Consider the following 7,677-nt stretch of genomic DNA (forward strand, 5'->3'; position numbering starts at 1 on the left):
CTTATCTCTAAGTCCATCGCACTTTAACACTTTCAAGTGATCAACCCGTCAAGAAGTGTGCTTGGTTTTATAAAAACTCGAATGAAACAATGGAACGTCGTTTACGAAACACTTAGCTACTTTTGTTTAGTTTAAAAATCTCACCTTTCCGTCTCACACCCAAGCTATAAAAGCTTAGCTACTCATGACGGAAAGTAAAAAATAAATGACGTAAAATAAAGACATAAAAATAAATGCGGAAATGTAAATGACAGTAAAGTAAATGACGAGAATGTAAATGACGAGAATATAAATAGCGTAAAATAAATGACGGAATGTAAATGACGAGAATATAAATAGCGTAAAATAAATGACGGAATGTAAATAACGTAATGTAAATGACAGAAATGTAAATAACGTAATGTAAATGACGGAAATGTAAAGACGAGAAAGTAAATAGCGGAAAATAAAAGACAATAAATTAAATAAATAAAAAGATGAAGATGAACTTGGAAGAACTTGAAGAAGGTTGAAAAGAAAAGAAAAGAAAGAAAAGTTGGGAGGAAATGGGAGGAGATTAGAGAGAATCCAATGGATTTATCAATTCAAGTGTGTTTTACCAAGTAGCCTAAGCTTCCTATTTATACCCAAAATGGGTACAAAAAGACAAAATACCAAAGCTTAGAGGCTAAGACAACTTCAAACTAGTTACATCATAAATAARGTTCAACTAAGAAGTACAATACCTAGTTAAAGCTTAACTAAGAAGTACAAAGACTAACTAAAGAGAAGAAATCAGATTTCTTCCAAAAATACAGCCCATTTACAGCTGTTTTCCATCTTCAAAAAGTCAGCACATTGTCTATTATGCCCTCCAAAAAATAGTGCAAGACCCAGGTCAATGCTGTACCAATGCTGCAGCACCTGCTGTTTTCACAAAAACTCCAAATTAGCTTCAATTTATTCATGCCATCAAGTCAACCACAACATTTAGCTTCATAATAACAAAAGTATAAAGAAATAAATGAAAATGACTCAATTTGGGAATGAAAAGAAATTAACGTAACTAAAAAGTCCTAAAAAGAGCGCGTTATGTGTTAAATTCTCAACACATATCAGGCTGACATCTTCACTAAGGCATTGGGCGCAGATCAATTACGCAAGCTACTTGACAAGTTGGGCATTCGAGACTTACATGCTCCAACTTGAGGGGGGAGTAAAGGATTTTATTATTATCCTTTCCTTATCCTTTATCTTACTTACCTTTTATTTCTCCTATTTTTATGTTTCTTGACCTTTATCTTCTTTGAGAGTTTTTTCCTTATTTGATTAGGATTGTTTCCTTATTTGATTGTAATTATGATTGTTACTCCTATTTAAAAGACCAAGCTCATTAATAAAATTTAAGTTTTTCGATCCATAAAAGTTTTTACTTTTCCTACTATATAATTAATTAATATACATGTGTATACACAATTAACCCTAAGTGTCTAACAAAATCTATTGGTAAAAAAAACCCCTCGATGATCATACAAATTAATCAACCAGTTGGAAAACATTCTGTGATCCTAAATATAAAACTCGATTGAATGACAAAAGATAATGACCACATTTATGTGATTAGTGTTGATACTACTACCAAGCCTTTAGACCCCTTCATATCCATCTCATACAGTCATATTTACTACTTCATATTTCATTTTCTCAAGACTTACTTTACTTCTTATCAATTTCAATGGCTTCCTCTTCTTCCACTACTAACATGGTTTCTCCAAGGGTTAATTGTAGTAGCTATGACGTCTTTCTAAGCTTTAGAGGTATAGATACTCGTGATTCATTCACGGATCATCTTTACGAGAAGTTAGTGTATGCAGGAATTCGTACTTTTAGAGATGATGATGAAATCAACAGAGGTGAAGAACTGAAGCCGGAAATCAAGAGGGCAATAGAAGCATCCAAGGCATCAATAATTGTACTGTCGGAGAACTATGCAACGTCGACATGGTGCCTTGATGAGCTTTGTTTGATCCTTGAGCAAAGGAGAGAATGCAATCATTTTGTTCTACCTATTTTTTTATCATGTCAATCCCTCAGATGTTAGAAAGAAAAATAGAACTTTCAACATAGAAGTGAAAGCCTCTACAAGCTGGACAGATCATAACGTAAATCGATGGAAGACAGCTCTTACAGAGGTTGCTAAATATAGTATCGATAATTTTATTAATTCAGAAAGTTTACATTCAAATGCTTCATTGTTCACTTCAACAAAATAAGTTTTCTAGGACGTCTAGGCGATCTAATAAAGTATTTAATAGGATTTAAGCTTGTAAAACCATAGCATCTTATAAATGTTGTTATGGTAAATTAATAGAATCATGTAATTAAACAACGTAACAAGATCTATTCACAAAGTTGAGTAAAAGATATTCATCATGATATTTATCATATACTTAAAAGAAGCTTTGATTCGTTACCATATAACTTAGACAGAGAGTTGTTTCTGCATATTGCTTGTTTCTTTGTTGGCACATACATCGACTATGTGATGAAGATATTGGAGCCTGATTACTCTGTTGTTTCTAGGATCAAAACCCTAACAAAGAGATGTCTTGTTTATGTTACACCAAAGAAAAAACTAATGATGCATAGATTGCTTCAAGAGATGGGGAGAAGCATAATCGATCGAGAATCACCCATTCCTACAGAACGTAGTAGAGTTTGGCGTAATTTGGAATCTTATGATGTGTTGATAAAAAGAAAGGTAAAAGGCTTATTTATGTGCTTCGCATACACCCTCCTATTTCATATGAGAGTTTACTATTTCATAATCTTTCCATTATTTAGAATTCAAAAATAATGGAAGGTCTACCAAAAAGGCACTTTTTCCGGCGGCAGTATCCGCTGGAAACAGTAATTTCCGGTGGATACTGCTGCCGGAAAAAGTGGCGCCGGTGATTTATTTTTCGACGGAAACATCGGCGGATTTTACCATTCTCCGGCGGATCACGGCCGCCGGAAATTTCTCGCCGGTTTATTTATAAAATCGTGAATAAATTACCGCAAAACCGTCGGTAATATTTTTGCCGGAAAATAAAATTATTTTTAAAAGAATATATCTTTAAATTTAAAAAATTACCGGCGGATAACTCCGCCGGAAATCCGCCGTAAAAGTATATAAATATTAATTTTAAATTTATTTTAAAAAATATATATTTATATTTGAAAATGTATCGGCGGATAAATCCGTCGGAAATCCACCGGAAAGGTATATAAATATTAATTTTAAATTTATTTTAAAATTAATATTTAAAACTTGTATTTAAAACCTGTAAATCTGTAGAATATTAAAAAAGAAACTAAAAAGGCGAAATAGAACTAAATATYATACATTAAAGTAAACGACAATTATTTCAACCAAACAAAAACTAAATTGTTATAAACAAAAACTAAATTGTTTCAAACAAAAAGAAAATATTCAATATGGTGGCTGGGGGAAATGCTGAGATTGACTGAGCTGTTTAACCAAAGCAAAAGACGCACATGCCCGACCCTATGAAGATGAACCACCTTCTGTGAAGTTCCCAGTCAAGACCCAATTGAGATCTTGGTTGTACTCAAACCCAAATAAACGGCCTTTCTTGCTTCTCCCAACCGCCTGTTCCCACAACTCTTTATCAACTAAGGGATAGGTGGAGGGATCATCATCGTATCTTTGGATGAGACCCGTTGAATAGTCATCCTGTATATGGTTTAAAAAAGATTACAAATCAATTTTGACAGCATGACGGCTGTAAATCGGACGTTTCTAGACAAAACAATAGTGTTACATACGAAAATTGTGGCCAAAATAATCCTAACGTTTGCCCAACAAATGGCAACCCAAAATAAATATTGATACATACGATATTTCTAACTTAAACAATCTTAATGTTTGCCCACCAAATGGCAACCCAAACTAGATTTTAATTTAAACGTATCGAACGTTTACCCAACCTAGATAGATAGTTACGTATCCAATTATATACATTAAAATACATATATATATACTTACCATGACTTGGCTACACTTAGAGGTCACGTACCCCTTAGAATCCATAGATGCGGCATCTCCACCCGACCTCTTCTTATGCATATAATCGAACAATTCCACAACGGTCGGGGGCACGTCATCTTTTGCTCGTGTCTACAAAGGTCAAATAATACGAACATGTGTTAATTATAACATATTAAAAATCAAGCTACTAAATTCATGGGTTTTATGTCCTACCAGACGAGCACCATGCTCCGAAAATGGTATCGGTCCATCGGTGTATAGCGCAACTTGGCTATCACAGTTCTCACGAGCCACACTGAAAACAACCTTCCAATTTTCATTTTTCCAACGATCGACTATTTGGATCCACACATCTGAAGATATCCAGCTGGGGGGGGGGGAATTCTTCAACACACTCATATCTCGGTGGGGGTCCGTTTCATCGTATTGAGGATACCCATTCCTCTTTGCCTTTTCTCCAGCTTTCTTCCTCGTGGCACTCATGTTGTCATTATATGGCTTGATCGACTTTCTCTCCCATGTCTCCAGTATCTGGCCGTCCAAAGCCGGATCCCAAGTATAATAGCCCTGTACGTAAAAGCTTAGGTGATTCTTAGGTTCAAAAGAATACATAAAATATAATAAGTTGAATATATAACACAAACTTAGAACCGCTCCCACACTCGGCGTCTCACGCACGTCCTTTGGGATTTTTTCCCAACTGATCCATGGGCCGTCAAGCAGCTCTCGGTTGATCCTGGTGATCCGATGGATCACTTTAGTGTCACTGGAACTATATAATTACGAATTGAATTAGCATCAATACAAAAAATATATTTCTATCAATTAAAAAATATATTTCTATTACTGATGAATTTCTGACGGCCACCTTTATCGACAGATTTCCAAAGGATTTGCACCGATGGATTGCCGATGGCCTATCCTAGTATTACTAATGGTTTCTGCCGATGATCCGTCAATAACTATATATATTTTTAAATAATTAACAATACACTATTTCCTATAGAAATATACTTAGATATTTGTCGATGATGTATCAATCACCTATGGAAGTTTTCTGTCGATAATGTTCACTGATGATTCTCAGTTTTCTAATAATGTCAGCTTGGTTTATTGTCCTTATCACATAGAAGCAAACACAAACATTATGACTAATAAGAGATAGTGTTTAGAAAATAGGGACTTTCCGCTCCAAAATTTTGTATGATCTGATAGATACTTGTTAAGATGCACAATGACAGTAGCCGGTAAGAAAGCACCAGTCTCAATTAAAGCAATTAGAATTATTGGCCAAGCGATTCCTAACCTTAATAGCTTATTCAAAAAAAATTATAGAGCAAGTCAGTTAGAAAGAAGGAGAAAAGCCTTCCTAACATTTTATTGGTCTGACTCAGATATAAAAAGCGCCCGCGATAAGTATGGAAAATTTTTAATACATTGTTTTTATCATTGTAATTAACATTGAATACATAAAAAACTAATAATTCATATAAAACCGTTTTCACGAATATTTTTAGATGCAAAATCAATCAATAACTACTTTTTTTTTTGGTTTTCCCTTTTTCGGGAGGGTTTTTAGGTGTCGATTTTGAGTCTAGGGTCGTGTTCTTGAGTCTAACCTCTTTTTTGGTTTCATTTATGATGAGTAATCCTTTCCTAGCTTCAATTTGTTCCTTTTAACATATATACACTTTCAAGTTATATCAATTATTTTTATGTTTGATAAATTTTAATTCAATTATAAACCATACATCAGATGATTAACATATAATTTATTTGATTATATGTTAAATCAAAGTATGGTTACTCACACCAGCGACATATATATACGTATGACCCACACCATGTACATATGTATTGTTTTTCTATCATTTAATGAATCATAAATTTGATTGCTAGCTATTGATTGTAAATTTTCCCTATCAATCTGGTTGTGGCCACTACTAAAAAATCTTCCGTTGGAAAAAACCCCGCCACTAAATGCAATTTTGACGGATTTGTATTTTCCGATGAAAAAATCCGCCAGAAATCCGTCGAATAATTTTATAATATGTTATCCATTACCCGGGTTAATTAGAAGGAATATAAAATGAGATTAGAGTTACTGACGGAAATTCCGTCGGTAAACTTTTTCCATTTTCTTCCAAAACAATAAACAATTTTATTTCAAAAATAAAAATACCATTTTTCCGATGGATTTCTGACGGAAATTTCGTCGGTAATTATATTTAAAAACTTTTTTTTTCTAATTTAAAATTTGAAAATGCTTTTTATTTTTAATGGAAGGAAAATATTTACCGAAGGATTTTCCATTGGAAATTAGTCGGACAATCCGCCAGGATTTTTTTTTTTACTAAAACTTATATCTAATTATTTATCGACGGATTTTTCGTCAGAAATCCGTCGGAAATTTTGCTGGTATAGGAAAAAAAAACAAAAACCTCCTAATCTAAAATCCTAAAATATAAAGATCCTGTAAATTAAATACAAATAAACAATACACAAATATGTCATAAATATCTAATATGATTATCCGAACGAAACTAATTTACATATATAAATTCGATTGATGACGCTAGTTCATAAATAATATGTATTATTTCTCCATCATTTAATAAGTCAAAAAAAATTTGTAATCAATACGCAACTTGAGGGATAACTTCATTGTCCAATATTTGTTTATAATCTCAAATCAATCAAGTTGCTCAATAATACAATCATAGATATAATATGGTTTTAGTTCACGAGTTTTTGTATTTTGTTCCTAGTTAAGAATATTTTAAATATGCGACGATAACTAAATTATGTTCTTTTCATTTTTAGCTGACTTGAAAGTGCGCTTATTATACTCTCATACGCACTCAGACATCGGATCAAGCAGGAAATGGGGATCAAATTTCCATTGATTCATCCATCTCAAATAAAGGGAAAAGGAATCAAGAAGGGTCAGTTGTGGGTTTCGTCCAGATGCATGCCCCTTTTTTTTTTACTGTGTGGGATGCTTGGATAAAATCTCCAATCGTTGCTACTTTCTGATTTTGTTCCTTTTGCATTTTGTTGTGTTTTTGTTATGGGTCGATTTCGTTGTTGTTAGGTCCTTTACGGCTTGGTTTGCTTTTAGTTTTTCGGGGTTGGTTGCTTGGCGATCTGTCCCTCGCATATTCAATTCCTTTGTTGTGTACTTTGTTTCTATTTCGTTATATTATATTTGTTTCTAAGAAAAATGATAAATTAAGTCCATTATTTTTTTTATGGAAATTAAAGTTACTATGTATAAATTTTTTATTTTTTTTAAATTATTATGTTTTATAATTTTTATTTTAGTTGTAAATTGGATACTTTGCTTTAGGGGACTTAAATTTATATCAAACCAAACTAGTTAATTTGTGTATGAATTGTAACAATTAAATTGATAATAATTACAATTAATCTTATAAAGTGTATAAATTTAGTAGGTATATCGTACTGAAAGTCGCATATCATGTTATTATTTTGGTATGAACTTATTGATTATTAATTAATAATAAAACTTATTTTTATTTTTATGTTTTGGATTTAGAAATAATTTTCATTTAACATTACCATTTCAGTCCCTTTTTTCATACTAAAATCCCAATCTTAATTAACCCAAAATCGTCAAATCC

The sequence above is a fragment of the Cynara cardunculus genome, unplaced genomic scaffold, assembly GCF_001531365.2.
Source record: "Cynara cardunculus var. scolymus isolate 2C unplaced genomic scaffold, CcrdV1 Un_Scaffold_8602, whole genome shotgun sequence".
Taxonomy (NCBI): Eukaryota; Viridiplantae; Streptophyta; class Magnoliopsida; order Asterales; family Asteraceae; genus Cynara; species Cynara cardunculus.